This window comes from Cherax quadricarinatus, chromosome 22 (genome assembly GCF_038502225.1).
Source record: "Cherax quadricarinatus isolate ZL_2023a chromosome 22, ASM3850222v1, whole genome shotgun sequence".
Classification (NCBI taxonomy): Eukaryota; Metazoa; Arthropoda; class Malacostraca; order Decapoda; family Parastacidae; genus Cherax; species Cherax quadricarinatus.
Window position 1 is genome coordinate 21,623,909 of NC_091313.1, and position 27,367 is coordinate 21,651,275.

Consider the following 27,367-nt stretch of genomic DNA (forward strand, 5'->3'; position numbering starts at 1 on the left):
CAGTTATTACCGCAGAATGTATCAGGTAGTACCGCAGGATGTGAGGTGCTTGACTACACTATTATTCAGTATGACAACCATCAGAACACAAGCCCCTCCACTCAGAATTACTCCACAGAAAGGAACACCACGTTCCACAATAACACTAACTCATACAGGAAATTAAAGCTCTCATTGACTTTTCTTCAGATTACGGGTGCCAGCCATGTGCCCACGAGGTAACAGTCCTCAAGCAGGCCTTCTAAGACTCTCCCACCGCCCAAAGAAGCCGAGTCATCTTAATTTTAGTTGACCGATTCCGTGAACTGAGCGTAGGTGACCAATACTTCCCAGCTACTGCACTGTATTATCTTTTATTTAAATGGCCAGGATATCTCATTATTTTTCACGCTTTCAGCACTGAATGACTCAACAGTTTTAGCACTTTTCCTTGAATAAAATAAAAATGTAAATCCTCCGCCTCTTGTTTACACAACCCTATTTATACTGACTTCTTTGCAATGCAATCACAAGCTACCTCATATATACTCATATGTGTGTGTATATATATATATAGTGCATACTAGAAGTAAAACGTAACGAGAAGTAACTTGCTGTCAACCTCTAGAGATTGAGTCAATTTTCATAGTCCAGTTGATAGAAGACACAAATATAAGGAATACTATTAAATAAAATAAAATAAAATTCAAAGCTATAACTGTCTGGTGAAATATATGTAAAAACATGTAAGTGAAAATTATATATATATAAAAAAAAAAGGCTCAGCATACAGCATATGAGTTGTGTCATTTTTTTTTTTTAGTGATTACCGCAGTGTCATTCAGCATGGGAGCTGTCACACACACACACACACACACACACACACACACACACACACACACACACACACACACACACACACACACACACACACACTAACGCTGTGTCACTGCATTTTGGTTATAACAGCACAAGTGGGCTCAGTGAACGACAAAATACTCACCATTTTAACAATAAATGGGAAGAACCGTATTATTCCCCGGCGTTTAAGGCAAATTTGTATTTTTAGTTTGCAATTTTTGCGTTGCAATAGTGAAAACAGTGTTGATAGTGAAGCACTTCCAAAGATACTAGCGAGAGGCACTTAAATATTATGCTAAGGCACTTCCAAATATAATGTTAAAGACACTTTTAAACACTATATTAAAGCATTATTTTGAAGACTATATTAAATATTATATTAAAACACTTTGAAGACTTAACCATGTTAAAGAAGCTTCAAATATTGAGACACTTCAACTCATACATAAACATTTTAAAATGTCAGTATCGAAACAAAATTAATATTTTTTTAGATGTTCACTGCTGGTAAACCTAAAACACTGTAAAGTCAACTTGTGATAATTACCTTATGTAATGACCTCTCTTTTGAAATGAATATACTGAGAGGAACAGTATATGTACACTTGGGGGGATGTACACTGCAGTATACCTACAGTTAGAGTTTACTTTAATCCCTGTATCTGGGATTAAAGTGTTCTTAATGACCCTTTGTGTAATCAATGTTTTAAACCCAATCAATAACCTACGAGTCAATTACTTTACATTTATTGTGAGGAGTATATTTCACTCTTGATATATGTAGAGTGAGTGCAGTAGTGGTGTATAATGACCCTCGTGCACTCTTTAACAATAATTAAACAAGTAAGAGGTCAAGTTAATAAGCCTAATAACTGTGTAATAAGTATTATTTAATCAGTAACAAGGAGGAGTGAATCATTTTAATGTTAATGTGGAAGCGCCAAATTCATAGAGGCAGCTGTAATTTATTGGAAGAATAAAAAAACTCATTACCAGCTCTTGAAGGTAGGTTGAAATCACGAGAATTTTAAAAATTTGGTGAAGATTGACTCTCAAAGCCTGTACGCTATACAAAAAAAGATGAAGTCGGTGGACATAATGAAACACTGACAGGTGACAATTACGATTAAAATTCCGTCCACTTATCTCTGCAAAGGCAGATTTACAGAAAATAATACAAATGAAGAGAAAACCAAAAAGTAATCATATTTAGCAAACCCTGAAAAAAAAAGAATAAGTCACGGTAAAGCACACAGACAGATAAGTTTATTGATCTATTTGTACACGTCTGTGCGTGCGTGCGTGCGTGCGTGTGTGTGTGTGTGTGTGTGTGTGCTCACCTAGCTGAGGCTGCAGGGGTCGAGTCCAAGCTGTGTGTGTACTCACCTAGTTGTACTCACCTAGTTGAGGTTGCAGGGGTCGAGTCCAAGCTCCTGGCCCCGCCTCTTCACTGGTCCGTGTGTGTGTGTGTCTGTGTGTGTGTGTGTGTGTGTGTGTGTGTGTGTGTGTGTGTGTGTGTGTGTGTGTGTGTGTGTGTGTGTGTGTGTATGTGGGTATGTGGGTATGTGTGTGTATGTGGGTATGTGGGTATGTGTGTGTATGTGTGTATGTGTGTATGTGGGTATGTGTGTGTATGTGTGTATGTGGGTATGTGTGTGTGTGTACTCACCTAGTTGTACTCACCTAGTTGAGGTTGCGGGGGTCGAGTCCGAGCTCCTGGCCCCGCCTCTTCACTGATCGCTACTAGGTCACTCTCCCTGAGCCGTGAGCTTTATCATACCTCTGCTTAAAGCTATGTATGGATCCTGCCTCCACTACATCGCTTCCCAAACTATTCCACTTACTGACTACTCTGTGGCTGAAGAAATACTTCCTAACATCCCTGTGATTCATCTGTGTCTTCAGCTTCCAACTGTGTCCCCTTGTTACTGTGTCCAATCTCTGGAACATCCTGTCTTTGTCCACCTTGTCAATTCCTCTCAGTATTTTGTATGTCGTTATCATGTCCCCCCTATCTCTCCTGTCCTCCAGTGTCGTCAGGTTGATTTCCCTTAACCTCTCCTCGTAGGACATACCTCTTAGCTCTGGGACTAGTCTTGTTGCAAACCTTTGCACTTTCTCTAGTTTCTTCACGTGCTTGGCTAGGTGTGGGTTCCAAACTGGTGCCGCATACTCCAATATGGGCCTAACATACACGGTGTACAGGGTCCTGAATGATTCCTTATTAAGATGTCGGAATGCTGTTCTGAGGTTTGCTAGGCGCCCATATGCTGCAGCAGTTATTTGGTTGATGTGCGCTTCAGGAGATGTGCCTGGTGTTATACTCACCCCAAGATCTTTTTCCTTGAGTGAGGTTTGTAGTCTCTGACCCCCTAGACTGTACTCCGTCTGCGGCCTTCTTTGCCCTTCCCCAATCTTCATGACTTTGCACTTGGTGGGATTGAACTCCAGGAGCCAATTGCTGGACCAGGTCTGCAGCCTGTCCAGATCCCTTTGTAGTTCTGCCTGGTCTTCGATCGAGTGAATTCTTCTCATCAACTTCACGTCATCTGCAAACAGGGACACCTCAGAGTCTATTCCTTCCGTCATGTCGTTCACAAATACCAGAAACAGCACTGGTCCTAGGACTGACCCCTGCGGGACCCCGCTGGTCACAGGTGCCCACTCTGACACCTCGCCACGTACCATGACTCGCTGCTGTCTTCCTGACAAGTATTCCCTGATCCATTGTAGTGCCTTCCCTGTTATCCCTGCTTGGTCCTCCAGTTTTTGCACCAATCTCTTGTGTGGAACTGTGTCAAACGCCTTCTTGCAGTCCAAGAAAATGCAATCCACCCACCCCTCTCTCTCTTGTCTTACTGCTGTCACCATGTCATAGAACTCCAGTAGGTTTGTGACACAGGATTTCCCGTCCCTGAAACCATGTTGGCTGCTGTTGATGAGATCATTCCTTTCTAGGTGTTCCACCACTCTTCTCCTGATAATCTTCTCCATGATTTTGCATACTATACATGTCAGTGACACTGGTCTGTAGTTTAATGCTTCATGTCTGTCTCCTTTTTTAAAGATTGGGACTACATTTGCTGTCTTCCATGCCTCAGGCAATCTCCCTGTTTCGATAGATGTATTGAATATTGTTGTTAGGGGTACACATAGCGCCTCTGCTCCCTCTCTCAATACCCATGGGGAGATGTTATCTGGCCCCATTGCCTTTGAGGTATCTAGCTCACTCAGAAGCCTCTTCACTTCTTCCTCGGTTGTGTGCACTGTGTCCAGCACTTGGTGGTGTGCCCCACCTCTCCGTCTTTCTGGAGTCCCTTCTGTCTCCTCTGTGAACACTTCTTTGAATCTCTTGTTGAGTTCTTCACATACTTCACGGTCATTTCTTGTTGTCTCTCCTCCTTCCTTCCTTAGCCTGATTACCTGGTCCTTGACTGTTGTTTTCCTCCTGATGTGGCTGTACAACAGTTTCGGGTCAGATTTGGCTTTCGCTGCTATGTCATTTTCATATTGTCTTTGGGCCTCCCTTCTTATCTGTGCATATTCGTTTCTGGCTCTACGACTGTTCTCCTTATTCTCCTGGGTCCTTTGCCTTCTATATTTCTTCCATTCCCTAGCACACTTGGTTTTTGCCTCCCTGCAACTTTGGGTAAACCATGGGCTCATCCTGGCTTTTTCATTAATCCTGTTACCCTTGGGTACAAACCTCTCCTCAGCCTCCTTGCATTTTGTTGCTACATATTCCATCATCTCATTAACTGGCTTCCCTGCCAGTTCTCTGTCCCACTGAACCCCGTTCAGGTAGTTCCTCATTCCTGTGTAGTCCCCTTTCTTGTAGTTTGGCTTCATTCGTCCTGGCCTTCCTGCTTCTCCCTCCACTTGTAGCTCTACTGTGTATGTGTGTGTGTGTGTTTGTGTGTGTGTGTGTGTGTGTGTGTGTGTGCGTGCGTGCGTGCGTGCGTGCGTGTTGTACTCACCTAGTTGTACTCACCTAGTTGAGGTTGCGGGGGTCGAGTCCGAGCTCCTGGCCCCGCCTCTTCACTGATCGCTACTAGGTCACTCTCCCTGAGCCGTGAGCTTTATCGTACCTCTGCTTAAAGCTATGTATGGATCCTGCCTCCACTACATCGCTTCCCAAACTATTCCACTTACTGACTACTCTGTGGCTGAAGAAATACTTCCTAACATCCCTGTGATTCATCTGTGTCTTTAGCTTCCAACTGTGTCCCCTTGTTACTGTGTCCAATCTCTGGAACATCCTGTTTTTGTCCACCTTGTCAATTCCTCTCAGTATTTTGTATGTCGTTATCATGTCCCCCCTATCTCTCCTGTCCTCCAGTGTCGTCAGGTTGATTTCCCTTAACCTCTCCTCGTAGGACATACCTCTTAGCTCTGGGACTAGTCTTGTTGCAAACCTTTGCACTTTCTCTAGTTTCTTTACGTGCTTGGCTAGGTGTGGGTTCCAAACTGGTGCCGCATACTCCAATATGGGCCTAACGTATACGGTGTACAGGGTCCTGAACGATTCCTTATTAAGATGTCGGAATGCTGTTCTGAGGTTTGCTAGGCGCCCATATGCTGCAGCAGTTATTTGGTTGATGTGCGCTTCAGGAGATGTGCCTGGTGTTATACTCACCCCAAGATCTTTTTCCTTGAGTGAGGTTTGTAGTCTCTGACCCCCTAGACTGTACTCCGTTTGCGGCCTTCTTTGCCCTTCCCCAATCTTCATGACTTTGCACTTGGTGGGATTGAACTCCAGGAGCCAATTGCTGGACCAGTTCTGCAGCCTGTCCAGATCCCTTTGTAGTTCTGCCTGGTCTTCGATCGAGTGTATTCTTCTCATCAACTTCACGTCATCTGCAAACAGGGACACCTCAGAGTCTATTCCTTCCGTCATGTCGTTCACAAATACCAGAAACAGCACTGGTCCTAGGACTGACCCCTGCGGGACCCCGCTGGTCACAGGTGCCCACTCTGACACCTCGCCACGTACCATGACTCGCTGCTGTCTTCCTGACAAGTATTCCCTGATCCATTGTAGTGCCTTCCCTGTTATCCCTGCTTGGTCCTCCAGTTTTTGCACCAATCTCTTGTGTGGAACTGTGTCAAACGCCTTCTTGCAGTGTGTGTGTGTGTGTGTGTGTGTGTGTTTACTTATAATGTTGCATTTAGGTGATCGAGACTCGGCTTCTGGCCCCACCTCCTACATTACTTTGATGAACATCACTGGCTCCTGGTCACATGATTTAGTGTGTGTTAATGTGTGTGATTTAGAATGTGTGACTTGCAGTAATAGTGAGGTACCAGCAGCCATCCTCCAGGTAAGTTATGGGTGCATTCTTCTCGGTGCCAGCCTCGAGGTGCCGTTACGCAGATAATCAAGCACCGACATGCTCACGCATATGCATGTACACGCACATTCTCCCGTATACTTACGCACACAGACATGCCCATTCATATGAATGTATGTATATGTATGCCTATGCACATACAAACACACATGTATGTATATATATGTCCATGCACATTCAAACGCATACGCACACATACATGATCACACATATATATGAACACGCACATGGGAGAAGAAAATATACTCTGCGAAGCGATACACGATAACACCCATCCAAAAAAAAAAAAAAAGAATATCGAAATATTTATAAGATGGCAAAACCCTAAAAACAAGACATAAAAGTTATTTCTATTAACAATTCCAGAACCACCAAGCAAACAGTTGTTGAAGTTACCGAGGAGGGCGACACAACGATGCGATAAACCACAGTTACGAGATCTTGTGAACAACAAGAGACAGTAGATACAGTGTTAAGTGAAGCCATATTATAACAAGACATCAACTCACTCAGTATGTAGAAGTACACATTTGTCAACAAATGTAATTAGATATATGTGCAACTAATGTAAAGCAATAGCATTATTGATACGAATAACACTACAAGATGCATAAATAATAATCACAAACTCAACTAACGTAGAAATCAGAAGTAGAAATGATGATAATGAGGCCATCATTGTAAATGTACACAACGCACCACTGAAAAACTACTTAGGAAAGATATTATATATTATGGGCTACTCAATATCTTCTAAAAATATTACTGAAAACTGTTAATGAAAAAGGCATAAATTAATGTAGAAGGAAACGAATTAAGAAGTGAATGACGAGACTCAAGCATCAACACATCAACAAAACAACCGATGGACGGTAACACATCAATAATACCGAGTAATGGAAGGTAACACATTAATAATACCGAGTAATGGAAGGTAACACATTAATAATACTGAGTGACTGAGGGTAAAACATCAATAATACTGAGTGAATGAGGGTAAAACATCAATAATACTGAGTGAATGAGGGTAAAACATCAATAATACTGAGTGAATGAGGGTAAAACATCAATAATACTGAGTGAATGAGGGTAAAACATCAATAATACTGAGTGAATGAGGGTAAAACATCAATAATACTGAGCGAATGAGGGTAAAACATCAATAATACTGAGTGAATGAGGGTAAAACATCAATAATACTGAGTGAATGAGGGTAAAACATCAATAATACTGAGCGAATGAGGGTAAAACATGAATAATACTGAGTGAATGAGGGTAAAACATCAATAATACTGAGTGAATGAGGGTAAAACATCAATAATACTGAGTGAATGAGGGTAAAACATCAATAATACTGAGTGAATGAGGGTAAAACATCAATAATACTCAGTGAATGAGGGTAAAACATCAATAATACTGAGTGAATGAGGGTAAAACATCAATAATACTGAGTGAATGAGGGTAAAACATCAATAATACTGAGTGAATGAGGGTAAAACATCAATAATACTGAGTGAATGAGGGTAAAACATCAATAATACTGAGTGAATGAGGGTAAAACATCAATAATACTGAGTGAATGAGGGTAAAACATCAATAATACTGAGTGAATGAGGGTAAAACATCAATAATACTGAGTGAATGAGGGTAAAACATCAATAATACTGAGTGAATGAGGGTAAAATATCAATAATACTGAGTGAATGAGGGTAAAACATCAATAATACTGAGTGAATGATGGTAAAACATCAATAATACTGAGTGAATGAGGGTAAAACATCAATAATACTGAGTGAATGAGGGTAAAACATCAATAATACTCAGTGAATGAGGGTAAAACATCAATAATACTGAGTGAATGAGGGTAAAACATCAATAATACTGAGTGAATGAGGGTAAAACATCAATAATACTGAGTGAATGAGGGTAGGTAACACATCGATAACATTAAATGTAATATTTACTAAAAACAAATCCCAGTATAAATTACTTTAGTCTACAGACCGAGCCGCGGGGGCGTTGATCCTTGAAGCCCTCTCCAGGTATACATACTAAATGTGATAATGTTACATAAAGGAAAATATATCTTACGCAAAGTAGACACGAACCTCCAACAGTCAACTAAAATAGAGCAAAACACAAAATTACACACGCTTTGCCTCGACAAGGTCCTGGAAGAAGTACACAGATGGAACCAGAACACCCATATGAGCCATAGACACACTAAGATAATAAGAACAATCATATGAGCCATATACATACTATGACAGTAAAAATGAGGTTTCAGAAGCATATTTAGTAGAATCAGTAGCTCAGGTCAGTCGTCGGGAAGTTAAGAGACGGGCCAAGGAGCCTGAATCCAATAACTGAAAAACTAGCTTGATAAATACCTACTTATTATGGGTGTTACCAGTGAGGTTACTAAAGAGTCACACGGATCTTTCTTGAAGCCTGTGCTTTTCTTGTGTAAATAATCTAGTATGAAAATTAAGGAGATACAGTATATGCATGATAGCCATACCAAGTGATAATGGTAATTATAGGTGTGGAAGAAAGTTGGTGTCTACGAACACGAAAGATTTTTCAACACGTGATCATGCTCAAGTATAAAAAAAATGACACACCGTAAATACATAAACAAACGAACGAGCTTTAGTTATTATTACAATTAAACTACGAATAAATGTACATGATTCGGTCTTTAAAAAATTAGTAACCAGTTACAGATCTACGAGTTTAAACAATTTACAATCAGTAGATACTAAAAAATGGAAATGGTAGCCAACCGGAAAAATTATTTGTTAGAGCATTTAAATGCACTAGATACTCAATACCCCATATAGTGTATGTAGCATTGAACATGTTGAATTAACCACAAGAAACGTTCTTAACACGTAAAAAACACAAGCCAGTAACTATGTGTTTGAGTACTTAGAAAACGGTAGAAAACATAGAAATTGATGTATTTTTCTGTCTTTGACAGAAAATATAAGAGCGATAAAAGTATATTTTGGTTTTACACAGAACAGCGGAGCCCGCAACTAGACAGTTATGATGATTTTTTATGATAGACTGATTGTCAATAATTGCAGGACGCGGTTACTACTTTATGGTCGAGCAGACGTACAAGACACGAGGGGAGGAAGACTTAAGACCATCAGATCTCCAAGACAAGGAGGAAGACTTCTTATAAACCAGCATACCTACCGTACAAGACAAGAGCGGACATTATGAACCATCAGATCTCCAAGACAAGGAGGAAGACTTCTTATAAACCAGCATACCTACCGTACAAGACAAGAGCGGACATTATGAATCATCAGATCTCCAAGAGAAGAGGGAAAACTTCTTATGAACTAGCATACCTACAAGACACAGAGAGACTTTTTACGAAGTATCAGACCTCGCAGACACAAGGAGATTTCTTACGAAATATCAGACTTCCCAGACACAAGGCGAGACACTTCTTATGAACCATCTTCAAACTTCCAAAACAAAGAATTCACGAGAAAAACGCTTTATACGGCAGTAAGCATCAATAACACGTAGTTATCTACATAACCCAGAAAAAAACATCAATAATGTACCTAAGCGAAGCTCTACGGCCCAACATGCATCTGTAATACATACTTGATATCAAAGAGGAGGGAAGGTGGCTTCGTAGATTAGTATTCGCAACAACAGACAGCATCCTAACACAACACCAGACATGAATAACAAACAAGCGTTCACACAGCACAGCATCAATAACAGGCATCAATATAGCACAGCACGAATTAATAACAGACATAAATATCAGGCATCAACATACCACAAAAACATCAATAACAGACAATTCTCTCTTTAACGAACAGTTGGAGACTCAATATAACACTGATGAGACGGAGACTGTCAAGCTCAGTATAACAACACTGTGACAGAGACTGTCAAGCTCAGTATAACAACACTGTGACAGAGACTGTCAAGATCAGTATAACAACACTGTGACAGAGACTGTCAAGTTCGGTATAACAACAGTGTGACAGAGACTGTCAAGATCAGTATAACAACAGTGTGACAGAGACTGTCAAGTTCAGTATAACAACAGTGTGACAGAGACTGTCAAGATCAGTATAACAACATTGTGACAGAGACTGTCAAGATCAGTATAACAACACTGTGACAGAGACTGTCAAGCTCAGTATAACAACACTGTGACAGAGACTGTCAAGATCAGTATAACAACATTGTGACAGAGACTGTCAAGATCAGTATAACAACAGTGTGACAGAGACTGTCAAGATCAGTATAACAACAGTGTGACAGACTGTCAAGTTCAGTATAACAACAGTGTGACAGAGACTGTCAAGATCAGTATAACAACAGTGTGACAGAGACTGTCAAGTTCAGTATAACAACAGTGTGACAGAGACTGTCAAGTTCAGTATAACAACAGTGTGACAGAGACTGTCAAGATCAGTATAACAACAGTGTGACAGAGACTGTCAAGTGCAGCAGACGCAGTGTAATAAATGAATTAACTTTCACCCCCGAAGGTCATTCAATGAAAAACTTAAGACACTTTCACCCCCTCTTCTTGCCTTCCCCTTCCCCCTCTCTCCCCTCCCCATCCCTCTCCTACACGACTTGACACGTGTCTACCCGTCCCACGTGAGACGATGGAGGGAGGGGGTAGAATACCCACTGAATATATGTGGGGGCATTGGTAACCCCGTGTGTGTGTGTGTATGTGTGTGTGTGTGTGTGTGTGTGTGTGTGTGTGTGTGTGTGTGTGTGTGTGTGTGTGTGTGTGTGTGTGTGTGTGTGTGTGTGTATGTGTGTATGTGGGTATGTGGGTATGTGTGTGTATGTGGGTATGTGGGTATGTGTGTGTATGTGTGTATGTGGGTATGTGTGTGTATGTGTGTATGTGGGTATGTGTGTGTGTGTACTCACCTAGTTGTACTCACCTAGTTGAGGTTGCGGGGGTCGAGTCCGAGCTCCTGGCCCCGCCTCTTCACTGATCGCTACTAGGTCACTCTCCCTGAGCCGTGAGCTTTATCATACCTCTGCTTAAAGCTATGTATGGATCCTGCCTCCACTACATCGCTTCCCAAACTATTCCACTTACTGACTACTCTGTGGCTGAAGAAATACTTCCTAACATCCCTGTGATTCATCTGTGTCTTCAGCTTCCAACTGTGTCCCCTTGTTACTGTGTCCAATCTCTGGAACATCCTGTCTTTGTCCACCTTGTCAATTCCTCTCAGTATTTTGTATGTCGTTATCATGTCCCCCCTATCTCTCCTGTCCTCCAGTGTCGTCAGGTTGATTTCCCTTAACCTCTCCTCGTAGGACATACCTCTTAGCTCTGGGACTAGTCTTGTTGCAAACCTTTGCACTTTCTCTAGTTTCTTCACGTGCTTGGCTAGGTGTGGGTTCCAAACTGGTGCCGCATACTCCAATATGGGCCTAACATACACGGTGTACAGGGTCCTGAATGATTCCTTATTAAGATGTCGGAATGCTGTTCTGAGGTTTGCTAGGCGCCCATATGCTGCAGCAGTTATTTGGTTGATGTGCGCTTCAGGAGATGTGCCTGGTGTTATACTCACCCCAAGATCTTTTTCCTTGAGTGAGGTTTGTAGTCTCTGACCCCCTAGACTGTACTCCGTCTGCGGCCTTCTTTGCCCTTCCCCAATCTTCATGACTTTGCACTTGGTGGGATTGAACTCCAGGAGCCAATTGCTGGACCAGGTCTGCAGCCTGTCCAGATCCCTTTGTAGTTCTGCCTGGTCTTCGATCGAGTGTATTCTTCTCATCAACTTCACGTCATCTGCAAACAGGGACACTTCGGAGTCTATTCCTTCCGTCATGTCGTTCACAAATACCAGAAACAGCACCAGTCCTAGGACGGACCCCTGTGGAACCGCACTCGTCACAAGCGCCCACTCTGACACCTCGCCTCACACCATGACTCGCTGCTGTCTTCCTGACAGATATTCCCTGATCCACTGTAGTGCATTCTCTGTTATCCCTGCCTGGCCCTCCAGTTTTTGCACTAATCTCTTGTGTGGAACTGTGTCAAACGCCTTCTTACAGTCCAAGAAAATGTAATCTACCCACCCGTCTCTCTCTTGTCTTACTGCTGTCACCCTGTCATAGAACTTCAGTAGGTTTGTGACACAGGATTTACCGTCCCTGAAACCGTGTTGGCCGTTGTTGATAAACTCATTTCTTTCTAGGTGTTCCACCACTCTTCTGATAATCTTCTGCATGACTTTGCATACTTTACATGTCAGTGACACTTGTCAATAGTTTAGTGCTTCTTGTCTGTCTCCTGTTTTTAAAAATTGGGACTACATTTGCTGTCTTCCATACCTCAGGTAATCTTCTTGTATCGATAGATGTGTTGATTTTTGTTTGTTTGTTTGTGTGTGTGTGTGTGTGTGTGTGTGTGTGTGTGTGTGTGTGTGTGTGTGTGTGTGTGTGTGTGTGTGTACTCACCTAATTGTGGTTGCAGGGGTCGATTATTATTATAATCAAGGGGGAAGCGCTAAACCCGGAGGATTATACAGCGCCTGGGGGGGGGGATATGTGGAAGGCATTCAGGCTTAATTCGGGGAACTGGAGCACAGATCCAATTCCCTAAATCAAGAGCCCCTCACCAACATCAAGGAACCTTCCTTGAGGGGTGCAGGGGTCGAGACTCAGCTCCTGGCCCCGCCTCATTTGTGTGTGTGTGTGTGTGTGTACTCACCTATTTGTACTCACCTATTTGTGGTTGCAGGGGTCGAGTCATAGCTCCTGGCCCGGCCTCTTCAAGGTTTGCTACTAGGTCCTCTCTCTCCCTGCTCCATGAGCTTTATCATACCTCGCCTTAAAACTATGTATGGTTCCCGCCTCCACTACTTCACTTTCTAGGCTATTCCACGGCTTGACTACTCTATGACTGAAGAAATACTTCCTAACATCCCTTTGATTCATCTGAGTCTTCAACTTCCAATTGTGACCTCTTGTTTATGTGTCCCATCTCTGAAACATCCTGTCTTTGTCCACCTTGTCAGTATTTTGTATGTCGTTATCATGTCTCTCCTGACCCTCCTGGCCTCCAGTGTCGTCAGGCCAATTTCCTTCAACCTTTCTTCGTAGGACAATCCCCTTAGCTCTGGGACTAGTCTTGCTGCAAACCTTTCACCTTCTCTAATTTCTTGACATGCTTGACTAGGTGTGGATTCCAAACTGGTGCTGCATACTCCAATATGGGCCTGACGTAAATGGTATACAGAGTCTTGAACGAATCCTTGCTGAGGTATCGTGTGTGTGTGTGTGTGTGTGTGTGTGTGTGTGTGTGTGTGTGTGTGTGTGTGTGTGTGTGTGTGTGTGTGTGTGCGTGTGTGTGTGTGTGTGTGTGTGTGTGCGCGTGTGTGTGCGCGTGTGTGTGTGTATCTGTGTGTGTGTCTGTGTGTGTGTCTGTGTGTGTGTCTGTGTGTGTCTGTATGTGTGTCTGTGTGTGTGTGTGTGTGTCTGTGTGTGTGTGTGTCTGTGTGTGTGTGTCTGTGTGTGTGTCTGTGTGTGTGTCCGTGTGTGTCTGTGTGTGTGTCTGTGTGTCAGTGGTAGCTTCAGCAGACGCGCCATTAGTCGTAATAAAGACATCCTAAATGCTTCTCCGAATCTGACTCGTAACTAGTTGCCAGTCCTGACGCTTCAACCATTACACGCAAACCCATCATAAGTTTCTTTCTTAGTTTCACCCATAGAAACTCATTAAAAAGCATCACCCCCTCCCCCCATACAAAAACGTTTCTTTCAATAATGTTTCCCCCATAACCACTTCTAAAATATAAGCGTTTTTACCTCTGGTAAGATGTGCAATAATCTGGGACCACGAATGTTGATACAGTGTTCCCTTATTTTGCCCACCTCACCCCTGCTTTTCAGTGGGTTTCTCTTGCACTTCCACCCGTATCTTTCGCTCCAGTATGTTGTTATGGCAGTGTGCAGATTTGGGACAAGGCCCTCAAGCACCTTCCAGGTATATATTCTGCATAGCAGTAGTGGTAGTATAGCGGCATTCAACAAATACCTCACTCACCAACTGACACAAACCTGAAGAGAAGGCAGGCAAACAGACAGAGAAGTAGCCAGTTATGCAGGGAAGAAGCCAAGTAGGCAGACAGGAAGGCAGACAGGCAGTACTAATGGTAGGTAAAGCATTTCCGCGAGGTGATGGCGGCGAGGAGTGAAAGTCTGAGACAGAATTATATGACCACGATGACAACATGCAAGTGAGATGACATCAACATGACGACAACATGCAAGTGAGATGACATCAACATGATGACAACTTGCAAGTGAGATGACATTAACATGACGACAACATGTTTTTGAGACATCAACATGATAACATGCAAGGGAAATGACGTGAAGATCATGATAACATGCAAGTGAGATGATGCCAACATGATAGCGTCTATAAACAGTGAAATTACTGGGAACGCCTCAAAGTATTCAGAATATACTCTGTGGAGAGAAGAAGAGAGATACCTGATAATATATACCTGGAAGGTATCTGAAGATACAGTTTCAAACCTATACACTACCATAACACGGTGCTGATGAATGGTTTGAAAAACCGACAAGTTGAAGATTGAGACACTTATGCAGCATATGGGAATCTTTATTCAGGAAACGTTTCGCCACACAGTGGCTTCATCAGTCCAATACAAAGAGGAAGGTGTAAGGAGAGGAGGAGAATGAGGTAATCAGTCCATCAGATTGATGGACTGAACACATCGACTCCAGGTTGAGGGACTGATTACCTCATACTCCTCCTCTCCTTACACCTTCCTCTTTGTATTGGACTGATGAAGCCACTGTGTGGCGAAACGTTTCCTGAATAAAGATTCCCATATGCTGCATAAGTGTCTCAATCTTCGCCATAACCCGGTGCTGGAGTGAGAGATGTGGAAGTGTTAAACAAAACCGGAATCTTTGATAAGTTTCGAGAGTTCTTCTCCTCCTCCCAGAGCCCGACACTGGGTCAGGCTCGCCAACAGCGACAGCTTGGTTGACCAATCATCAGGCCGGTCTGAGAGGGGAGAAAAACCTTGATATCGTTCACGGGTATGGTACAGGTCACAGGTACTGAAAGAAGTTATAGTTTGAACACCATAACATCAACAGTAGCTGGAACATCATAACACTGTACCTTGAACATTATAATATCAACACCGTAGCTTGAACATCGTAACAACACTGAACCTTGAACATTATATCAACAGTGTAGCTTGAACATCATAACAACACTGTACCTTGAACATTATAACATCAACACTGTAGCTTGAGGGAGACTAAGTTTTTGCGAAGCGACTCTATAATTTCCCCCACCGACCAGGAACCAGGATTTCCTCCCACCTGGAAGACAGAGGTCGTCACGGGGACCTTGATGACACGGTAGTCACCTTGGTGTCACGGTAGTAACCTTGATGACACAGTAGTCACCTTCATGACACAGTAGTCGCCTTGTAGCCTTGATGCACGGTAGTCACCTTGGTGTCACGGTAGTAACCCTGATGACACAGTAGTAGCCTTGATGCACGGTAGTCACCTTGGTGTCACGGTAGTAACCCTGATGACACAGTAGTAGCCTTGATGCACGGTAGTCACCTTGGTGACACGTTGGCGAGTTAGCATGGTTTCACATGAGTATCCCCAAATTTTATACCTCATTTAATAATTCTACATTTGGTTCAGGTGGAAGTCAGGGTGCTGGGTCAGCATCTGTGACCACCTTTACTAGGCAAAGTCGTCTTCTAGACACAGTGGGGTCGTTTTCAAGAAAGAGGGAGTAATTTTTAAGATACCTACGGCTGGAACGTCTTCAAGACACACGGCTTCACCGTCTACAATACACACACACGGCCAAACCTCTACAAGACACACACACGGATGGACCGTTTTCAAGACAGACGACTGGGCCGTCTTGAAGATAGGGACGGTATCGCGCGCACACGCACACCTGGTGGACAGTAGTAATGAGAAGGTGCTGTGACAGGCGTCGGGAATATAGACGGCCACACAAACCTACCAGACAGGTGGCGTGGTAATGAGGCTGTGGTGACAGGTGTTGCTGGAGATGGTGACACAGAACTGACAGCGATCATTAGTTAAAGAATGACTTGCGTCACCGATACACAGCCTTACCGAATACCCATTACTGAGGGAGGGTGATGGGGGGCGGGAGTGGGGAAGGAAGGAATGCCATGAAGGTGAGAACAACATGACGTTCAATGGTGATAAGTTCCAGCTGCTTAGATATGGAAAGAATGAAGAACTCAAAAGGAACACTATATACAAATCTCAAGAGGGTGACCAAATAGAACGTAAGGAACACGTAAAAGACCTGGGAATAATTATGTCAGCTGATCTTTCTTTTAAAGACCATAACAAGACAATAATATATACCTGGAAAGTACTCGAGGGCCTGGTCCCAAATCTGCACACTGCCATAACAACATACTGGAGTGAGAGATATGGGAGGAAGTGTAAAATAAACCCAGTGAGGAGCAGGGGTTCTGTGGGGACAATAAGGGAACACTGTATCAACATCCGGGGTCCCAGACTATTCAACATCAACGGCTGGGACAAGTATAGAAGCCTTCAAGAGGAAACTGGACAAGTATCTTCACCAGGTGCCAGATCAACCAGGCTGTGATGGATATGTGGGGCAGCAGGCCACCAGCAGCAACAGCCTGGTTGGCCAGGCAAACACCAGACGAGCCTGGCACATGGCCAGACACAGAGAGTAGATAAACTCTCGTAACTCTTCAAAGGTATATCAAAGGTAAGGTGAGGAAGAAGGAGAGATGAAGGAGGAGGCTGCCTGCGATTAGCCTTCCTAAAAAAAATGCTTTACAGAGCATGTTATTAAGACAAAATATGCGGTTTATGGCATTTTATTAAGAAGACGTTTCTTCTACCAGAGCCTTAATCAGTTAATATACTAATAAAGAACTGATAAGTCTCTGGTGGACGAAAATTCTGTAAGCCGCATTTTGTGTCTTATTCAGAGAACATGTGAAGACCATATTCGTCGCTAAAGACAACGTCGGTTTTCTGACGTCCTCTGCCATGAAGCCATTGCTACAGTAAAAGAGCACCGTCATTATAACATTATTACGTTCTGTTGGACTTGGTTAACGTACTTCAGCCTAACCTTAAGTAACTTGACAAAATACCGTACACAGAAAAGTCGAATATGGCACAGAACGTCATAAATGTAACCGTGTTTAAAATACTGGCGTTGTTTTTCCTACGTTTAAAAGCAAACAGCTTCGTCTAGAGAACAGGGTGGCACAGCTTGTTTGGTGTGCATGTTGGTTAGTACCTTATGATCGTGTGGAAGTCCCAAAATTTTACTCCCTTACATCACCACAATAATAATCAGCAGCAGTGTCTGGGGCAACAGCAACAGCAGAAGCAGCAGCAGTAATATCAGCAGAAACAGCAGACGCCGTAGACAGACCAACAACAAACTTGGTTCCTGTGTTAGATTAGCACCTGCAATAATGGTGGTTATGTTTATTATGCATGAGGAGAGCACCGAAAAACTGGTGGAGGTAGGGCAGAGTTAGCAGCATGGACAGCAGGAGGGAAGTAAGGGGGTGATCTTCACTTGCTACCTTCCCACAACACCTACACAACCCCCACTAATCCCCCCAAACTCCTTCCCGTCTTCACGCCATCCCCCCTCCCTCTCACTAGATCCTCAGTACCTCCACTCCAACCAACCTCCCTTCATCCCTCCTATCATCACCCCTTCCTTCGTCCCTCCCTCTCTTTACCCTCCATCTCTCCCCTCCCTCCGCCAGGGCCAAATCCCGCTAACACCAGCCGACCACAAAACAACTGTCATTCTACGGAGATTCATATTTCCATTAAAGTAGTTAAACCGGCTACTACCAGCGTGACTCTTACTGCAGCGGCGACACACCGCCACGACAACAACGCCCGCGGCGGAAGTAAAAGGAGCAGTAGCAGCAAAAGCAGTAGAAGCAGCAGGAGCAGCAGAATCACTTACACTAGCAGAAGAAACACCAGGAGCGGCAATAGCATTAACAGCAGCAGCAACACTAGCACCAGTATCAGTAGCTGAAACAACGGAAGAATTAGCAACAGCTGTACCTTTACCTCTGAAGTGCTTCGAGAGTTTTCCTACTCCCACAGCTCGGCCCAGAGCCAGGCTTTGTCTGGTGATTGGCCTGGTCAACTAGGCAGTTGCTGCTCGCGATCCACTGGCTCACATATCCTTCACAGTCTGGTTGATCCGGCACTTGGCATAGGTACTTGTTGAGTTTCCTCTTGAAGACTTCTACACTTGTTCCGGCAGTATTTCTGGTATCTTCTGGTAGTGCTGAATATTCTGAGCCCACCGATGTTAATACCTTGTTCTCTTGTGTAGCAGCAGCAGCAGCAACAGAAATAGCAGCAACAGCAGCAGCAGCAGCAGCAGCACGTGTGCACGGTCATATGGTGCACGACCAGTGAATGCAAGCTTTGCAGCTGCTGTATAACAGCTGCACCTGCAAAAATGTTGTACAACAGCTGCAGCCACAGTAGTAACAGCTTGTGTCAGCAGCAGCAGCAACAGCAGCACCCTCATCAAGATGACAATAATCATGAGGGAGGATCTAACATGAAACAAAAATTATGTGAGGTGAATCAGGTGGGTGAATTATGTGACGTAATGAGGTATTGGGAACGCTAATGACCCCAGGAATAGGAGTCACTTCCGTAACCGGCGGGATTCCCTGCGGTAATGGAGGCTGATGGCGGCCGCTCTGTGGGTGACGCTTCTCCGCACCCCGCTGGACGTCATTCCCCCGCACCCCGCTAGACGTCCTCCCCCAGCACCCTGCTCTACGCCCTACTTCCTGCCTTGCACCCCCACTCAAAGTCTTACGTCCCGCCCCGCACCTCACTCTACGTCTTAAGTCCCGCCCGCACCTCGCTCTATGTCCTATGTCCCGCCCGCATCTCGCTCTACGTCCTAAGTCCACCGTATACTACCACTTTTCTCAGTGCCACTGAACCACCACCACCACCAGACAACAAATGACGCACCATCCACATCAGATGATGCACCATCTACGCTGGATGATGTACTATCCACGTAAAATAAAAAGATTAGGGGTTAACATACCATAAAATATATCACTGGAGGTTACATTAATCATGACATATACAAGACTAGCAAATCTCAGGATTTTATATACGACGTATGTTAGACTCATCCTCGAGTACTAAGCATAAGCATAGCGCTCACTTCTGATAAAATAAGTGTAGAAACTCTAAAGTGTCCAAATGTTTACAAGTAAACTAATTCCCAGAACTGAAAGAGACTAAGTGAAATGACCGGTCTTGAAGGAACGAAGGACTGAAGGTAACTGATACAGCAGACTGGGATAGACTGAAATGCAATGATCAGGGACAAGGTGACAAAGGTGGAAGCTAAAGACACAAAAGACATACCGTGAAGAAAGGAAGTGTTTCTTTACTCCAAAGGCAGAAAATAATGAGTTAGATGAAGAAATGGTGTAAACAAATTAAATACGTAGCTTGAAAGCAAATACGATACTGCAATAAATGCAAGAAGAAAAGGGTCAGGAGCTCTATCCCAGCAACACAAGTCATACACACATTCACATACTGTACACCTGCAGCTACATGGCGACTTCAAGTTACAGGTGTGGACTCCACCAGTTGTATACTAGAGAAGAGAGTTTAGCTGCAGCTTCCAGCACACTCCGAGAAGCACCGCCTGCACTTTCCCATCCCACTCATAAGATATTAATCACCTGTTTGATTAATCGCCTCGGCCCCGAAAGCTACAAGCCAGACTCCAGTAAGCAACTCCGCGTGCCACTTCTCATGCAGATAAGGATGGCAGCAGTGTATATTTTCCATGGTATCAAATTGCGGGTTGCATCTACTAATAGGTGGCATACGTGTTTGTTAAGCTGTACACGCCAACTAACAGGAAAATTTCGCCCGTTTATCCCAACCATGTGGAAAACTCGTTTTTTGAGGGTCAAGACACGATTCTCCGCTTTTGGATTGAGAAGGTAGGACAGTTAGGCTTCCAGTGTTGACACTGGCCTATACAACGCCAGTTGTGGTTGTAGGAGTCATCCATAACTCCTGATCATACCTATTAACTATAGTACAACAGCTTCACTGAGTTCTAGGCTCTAGGTTTCGATCGTACTGCTCGTTCTACTTAATAACCTGAAACTTTAACAAGTATTTACAATGATTACCTGTTGTATGTCTCCTAGATCCCTCTTCTCGAGTCTCAAACAACCTGTCCGTATCATTTGCTCTGAAAATTTTGTATCTCATGATCATGTCCCGTCTGGTTCTCTTCTCTTCTAAAGTTGTTAGGATAAGTTCCCTAAGTCTTTCCCATTATTTTATTCTCGGTAAGTCTCCAGAAGAGGCCTAATGTAGGTCTCCAGAAGAGGCCTAATGTAGGTCTCCAGAAGAGGCCTAATGTAGGTCTCCAGAAGAGGCCTAATGTACACTGTATATGTCCTAAATGATCATCTATTAATGTTTCCTAAACTCAGTTTATAGGTCGCAGAGGTTATATGCGATTCCGTGGCAACTCTCTGAGCGCTACTTACCCCAACATCTTTGTTAATATTCTGCAGTACCTCGCATTCTAAGCTGTATACAAGTCCAGTATTCTCGCTACTTTGAAAATTTTCATTACTCTGTATGTATTAGAATTAAATTCTAATAATTTCTTGAAGCTTGTTCAAGTCATCTCATACTTCTCCCTAGCTTTAATGCTTTCTTAAAATATAAAAAGATATAGTCTAATTATTACTGTCTTTCATATTTTATTTGTTATACTCACAATACTCTAGAAAACTCGTTAGGCAGGATTTATCATCTAAGAACTTGTACTACTTTGAGAGATGCGCACTGCGGCTGCATATCAGAATTATTAACTTGTTAGTGATTTATCATCTGCATAAAATAAGTACAAGCTATGCATTAGTAAATGAATACTGCAAGAGCCTCACAAACATTGCCAGTAACGCGATGGACTTAAAGATTTAGCTCAGGATAACAACCAGCTTGAACATCTTCTGTTATTAAGACACTGAGTAGCAAGATACGACGTTGATATTACCTTCAGTTGTGCCTCTGTCAAGAGTCCTTGACAACTGACACAACAGCAAGCAATGAGCGTGACTTGTCTATCATATATAATTTTGAATTCCAGACCGCCCTGTTTGATTTCGATAATTACCTCTTGGGCATGCGCTTCCAGACTGTTCCTTAACATGATTTACTACCTCTTGAGACGCTGAATGTACCTAATATTATTTAGATTTTATCTCTTAGATCACTATCTGCCGAGGCGTTAAATGTACTACGTAACAATTAAAGATTTTCAGCAGGTGTGTTAAAGATGATGGTTATACCGAGATCCATCCCTGTCTACCTCTGCCTCTTTCATCACCCCTATCTGGCTCCTCTACCGCCCTTCCTTGCTGAAACCATTATTACGCGATAGTATGCCACGACACATAGCTGGGAATATCAGAAGACATGTCTCGTGACAATATACGCCCAAAAAATAAACATGACCACGTTCTCTAAACATTTTGTAACAAAAATATGCGGAAAGCTTGCCCAAGAGGTAATCAACGAAATCGAAGAGGGTGGTCTGGAATTCAAAATTATATATGTTAGACAAGTAAAGCTTGTTGCCTGCTGTTGTGTCAGTTGTCAAGGACTATTGACAGAAGCACAACTGAAGGGTAACATCAGCCTCGTCTCTTGCTCCTTAGCGTCTTAATAACTGGGGATGTGCAAGCTGGTTGTTATCCTGAGCTAAATCTTTGAGGCTCTTGCAGCATTCATTTACTATTTCAGAGCTTGTACTTATTCAATGTACATCATAAATCATTAACAAATTAATAATTCTGATACGAAGTCACTTAAAAGTCCATAATTTTTTTTTTATAGATAAGCAAGATTGTGTCAGCCGACGTTTTTTTGACTATGTAATAAATTCACAGCGTTTTACACAAACCTTCGTACCCGCGGAGTAGAACAATTTTTTTTTTTTGGTACTGCTTAACTGCTGGTCTTCGCTGCCTGAGTCTTGGGAAAGGAACACCTGGTAAGGCAGAGATATCTAGCTTCATGCTCAAACCGTCACTTACTCGACACAACATTAGCAAATGCTCCTGGAAAGTAGTTTCTCCTTTCTACTGTAAGAGTTATACAAGGTGTAATTTTGCAAATGAGCAAACTTTTATGGGTGCATTTAAAGAGGAATAAACCAGAAGCGCGGGTGCAGTGCCCGAATATTCAACTAGGAGACGTACCCAGGTGGAAGGTGCTACACCTTGCTAGCCACTTGACAAGTCTTAGGATGGTCACACGCGAGGCTTCCAGATGTTCAGCTTCAGCGCCTTCAAGGATGACCTCCTGTAGCTCACACATGAAGGAAAACAACAATAACAATAACAGTAATAATCAAAATAACATTTACGAATGGCGTTAAATCCATGAGGATCATTCACAAATTAAGTCTTGGTGAATTAAGGTCTCGAGCTTATGTGACAAGCCTTTAATAAATTTAAACAGGCCTCCAGGTGCTTCACTCAGGTTGTACCAGCATTGCGAATATCTTGACACTCATACTGAAAACCTAAGTGAGTTTGTGATCATTTCCTAAGACTAAGGTTGACTGAAGGTATGTCACACAGCCTCTTCCTTACACAATGGAACATAACGTCACGACTGACTTTCACGTCAATTTGAAACAATGAAGATAACTGATGTATTTTACCCGAGTATCGTACGCAGAAGAGTGCAACTTCGCGTATGGTAAGAACAATGCAAACTAGAAGGTGAACAATGAGAGAGATAAGTTCATGTCAAGCCTCTACTCAGACTATATATCTCTGTTGTTATGGCTAATAAGCACGTCTTAAACAGTGGTTATGTGACAAATCTTTCTACTGCACTCGGTGCGTCTCCGTTTTCTGTTCGGTCCTCTGAACTTTTTTACCGCCTTAATCTTATTAAAAAATAGTTATAATTGCAACCTTAATTTTTTAAGTGGTGGACCGGTAAGCCAGCGGAAGGCCTCGGTCAGATGACCAGAATCTCCAGCTGCGAGTCATCATATGACTAAGACCCAAGTCAGGAAACACTTGTCCTGTTTCCTGACGAATTTTACCCAGCCTAACCTTAATCTTATACTTCATTTATTGTCGTTGTGATATATTATAATTAGTTATTTTTTACTGACTGAGGAGAATTTATTTTAACTAAACTTAACCTAATCTAACTTAATCTAAACAGCATAACGCGAGTAATTTGATGCAAACCGTATGTGAGAAATGCGGAGAGAATTTAAGGGGATAGGTTGTGTGTGGTGTTCACAAGGCGCCTGAAACACAACGGCAGCGATTATACCAGAGACCACTGCCAGAGATCCTTCTTTTCCCCCTCCCCCTCTCAAAAAAAAAAATACACCAAAATAGAAGTGAGGTAAAAATGGAAGTAACCCATTGAGACAAATTATGAGGCAGTGTTAAACAAAGGTTAGAATGAGTGACCTTTAGTAACAGAGGCGTGTGCACACTGTTCACCGGGACGACTCGTGCACGCTTTGTAAGGCGTGCAGTAAGAGAAAGGAAGATGTGTGTGCACACAGGAGACGAAACGTCTGCACACAGGAGGCCAGGCGTGTACACAAAGACGAGGCTTGTGCACACAGACGAGACTTGTGCACACAAAGAGTCGAAGCTCGTGCGCACTGTATGAAAAACATGCATTAAGAGAAAGGAAGGCGTGTGCACACAGGAGACAAGGCGTGGTCACTGAGAGGAGAAAGTCTGAAAAGAAAGCGTGCACAACAACGCAAGAAATAAGTTTATTTACGGTGAAAAAGAATGCTGGCATACAGCAGGACGTTCATAGAGAGAGAGAGAGAGAGAGAGAGAGAGAGAGAGAGAGAGAGAGAGAGAGAGAGAGAGAGAGAGAGAGAGAGAGAGAGAGAGAGAGAGATACCCCAACACGAAATGACAATAAATTTATAGAAGGAAGAGTACGTGTAGCGGCTAGATTACTTGTGAACACAGACGAACACAATATCCGTGAATAATGACAGTGAAGGATCGTAGAACCAAGAGGGAACAGCAGAGCTCCTAAATATGAGAGTGAAGGAGTACAGAAAGTACATATACGAGGGCAAATACATACTGACTACCTTGTCCGACCTCAACTTGTACAACAGAGTAAACATATATAGAATGAGGTTTGTGTGGGGGCTACTACGCCCTCATAGACTGGGGAAGACAGATCATGGTTGTGTGGGGGCTACTACACCTTCACAGACTGGAGAAGACAGATCATGGTTGTGTGGGGGCTACTACATCCTCATAGACAGACTGGAAAGGACAGATCATAGTTGTGTGGGGCTACTACACCCTCACAGACTGGAGACGACAGATCATGGTTGTGTGGGGGCTACTACACCCTCACAGACTGGAGACGACAGATCATGGTTGTGTGGGGGCTACTACACCCTCACAGACTGGAGACGACAGATCATGGTTGTGTGGGGGCTACTACACCCTCACAGACTGGAGACGACAGATCATGGTTGTGTGGGGGCTACTACACCCTCACAGACTGGAGACGACAGATCATGGTTGTGTGGGGGCTACTACACCCTCACAGACTGGAGACGACAGATCATGGTTGTGTGGGGGCTACTACACCCTCACAGACTGGAGACGACAGGTCATGGTTGTGTGGGGGCTACTACACCCTCACAGACTGGAGACGACAGGTCATGGTTGTGTGGGGGCTACTACACCCTCACAGACTGGAGACGACAGATCATGGTTGTGTGGGGGCTACTACACCCTCACAGACTGGAGACGACAGGTCATGGTTGTGTGGGGGCTACTACACCCTCACAGACTGGAGACGACAGGTCATGGTTGTGTGGGGGCTACTACACCCTCATAGACAAACTGGAGATGACAGTCTTGCACTGAACACAAATTTCCAAGAGGCCACGTTTTTTGTTGTTTCAGGAATGGAGAAACAGGGGTCAGTGTAGGAAATACCCCATCTTCGCTGACTTTTATGAGGGGTAGTTTTGTCGGCGATAAACCCTGGAATACCAAGGTATTTCACCACAATTTACTACCCTCTGCACTTAGCCACACACACACGTACATGTATACATACACATACACATGCACACACATACACACACACACACACACACACACACACACACACACACACACACACACACACACACACACACACACACACACACAAACACACACACTGTAAGAAGGCGTTTGACACAGTTCCACACAAGCGATTAGTGCAAAAACTGGAGGACCAGGCAGGGATAACAGGGAAGGCACTACAATGGATCAGGGAATACTTGTCAGGAAGACAGCAGCGAGTCATGGTACGTGGCGAGGTGTCAGAGTGGGCGCTTGTGACCAGCGGGGTCCCACAGGGGTCAGTCCTAGGACCAGTGCTGTTTCTGGTATTTGTGAACGACATGACGGAAGGAATAGACTCCGAAGTGTCCCTGTTTGCAGATGACGTGAAGTTGACGAGAAGAATTCATTCGGTCGAAGACGATGCAGAACTACAAAGGGATCTGGACAGGCTGCAGACAAGGTCCAGCAATTGGCTCCTGGAGTTCAACTCCACCAAGTGCAAAGTCATGAAGATTGGGGAAGGGCAAAGAAGACCGCAGACGGAGTACAGTCTAGGGGGCCAGAGACAACAAACCTCACTCAAGATAAAAGATCTTGGGGTGAGTATAATACCAGGCACATCTCCTGAGGCACACATCAACCAAATAACTGCTGCAGCATATGGGCGCCTAGCAAACCTCAGAACAGCATTCCGACATCTTAATAAGGAATCGTTCAGGACCCTGTACACCGTGTACGTTAGGCCCATATTGGAGTATGCGGCACCAGTTTGGAACCCACACCTAGTCAAGCACGTAAAGAAACTAGAGAAAGTGCAAAGGTTTGCAACAAGACTAGTCCCAGAGCTAAGGGGTATGTCCTACGAGGAGAGGTTAAGGGAAATTGACCTAACGACACTGGAGGACAGGAGAGATAGGGCAGACATGATAACGACATACAAAATGTTGAGAGGAATTGACAAGGTGGACAAAGACAGGATGTTCCAGAGATGGGACACAGTTGGAAGTTGAAGACACAGATGAATCACAGGGATGTTAGGAAGTATTTCTTTAGCCACAGAGTAGTCAGGAAGTGGAATAGTTCGGGAAGCGATGTAGTGGAGGCAGGATCCATACATAGCTTTAAGCAGAGGTATGATAAAGCTCACGGTTCAGGGAGAGTGACCTAGTAGCGATCAGTGAAGAGGCGGGGCCAGGAGCTCGGACTCGACCCTTGCAACCTCAACTAGGCGAGTACAACTAGGTGAGTACACACACACACATATACATACACATATATTTCCATACCCATGCACACATACAGACACACACACACACACACACACACTCACACATACATAGACACATGCACACATTCATGCATACACATACACAAACATGCATGCATACAAGGGCCAGGAGCTATGTATCGACCCCTGAAACCACAAATAGGTGAGTACATACTCATACATGCATACAATATATATACATACACATATAAATACACTCAGACACATGCATACACACACATACATACACACACATATATACGCACACACACACATATATACGCACACACACACACACACACACACACACACACACACACACACACACACACACACACACACACACACTATAATCAATAAAAAACATGCATACTTAAAGCATTACATAATATTTCACTGTCATATTGTGAATAATAAGGCCCACCACGACTGTCTTGTTCTACCGAACACAAAACACTGGCCACCGCAGTGCTCAGTCGTGGTGCCCACAAATTGCGTGTTCCGCCTCACACTCGGCGATGGGCAATTGGCGGCGACAAATTTAAAATGTGGTTTTAGTGGCGCATGCGAATTGAGACACAAATGACCCCCCCTTAACAGTGTTAAACACAGGTCGCTCATCTCCTGATGAGAGAAGTGAA

General features: G+C 43.7%; 1 protein-coding gene and 1 long non-coding RNA gene across 2 annotated transcripts in view; one reads left to right on the forward strand and one right to left on the reverse strand.

The window, feature by feature from the left end:
• Positions 1 to 408, forward strand: part of LOC138853067 (uncharacterized) — a 100,774-nt gene extending 100,366 nt beyond the window's left edge. Inside the window, exon 3 of the long non-coding RNA XR_011392319.1 lies at positions 190 to 408. This is a non-coding gene — a long non-coding RNA (uncharacterized lncRNA). The remainder of the gene's footprint in view (positions 1 to 189) is intronic.
• The window catches only part of LOC128689739 (endoplasmic reticulum membrane sensor NFE2L1), a 411,774-nt gene that overhangs the window by 31,362 nt on the left and 353,045 nt on the right, over positions 1 to 27,367 (reverse strand). The window lies entirely within an intron of this gene.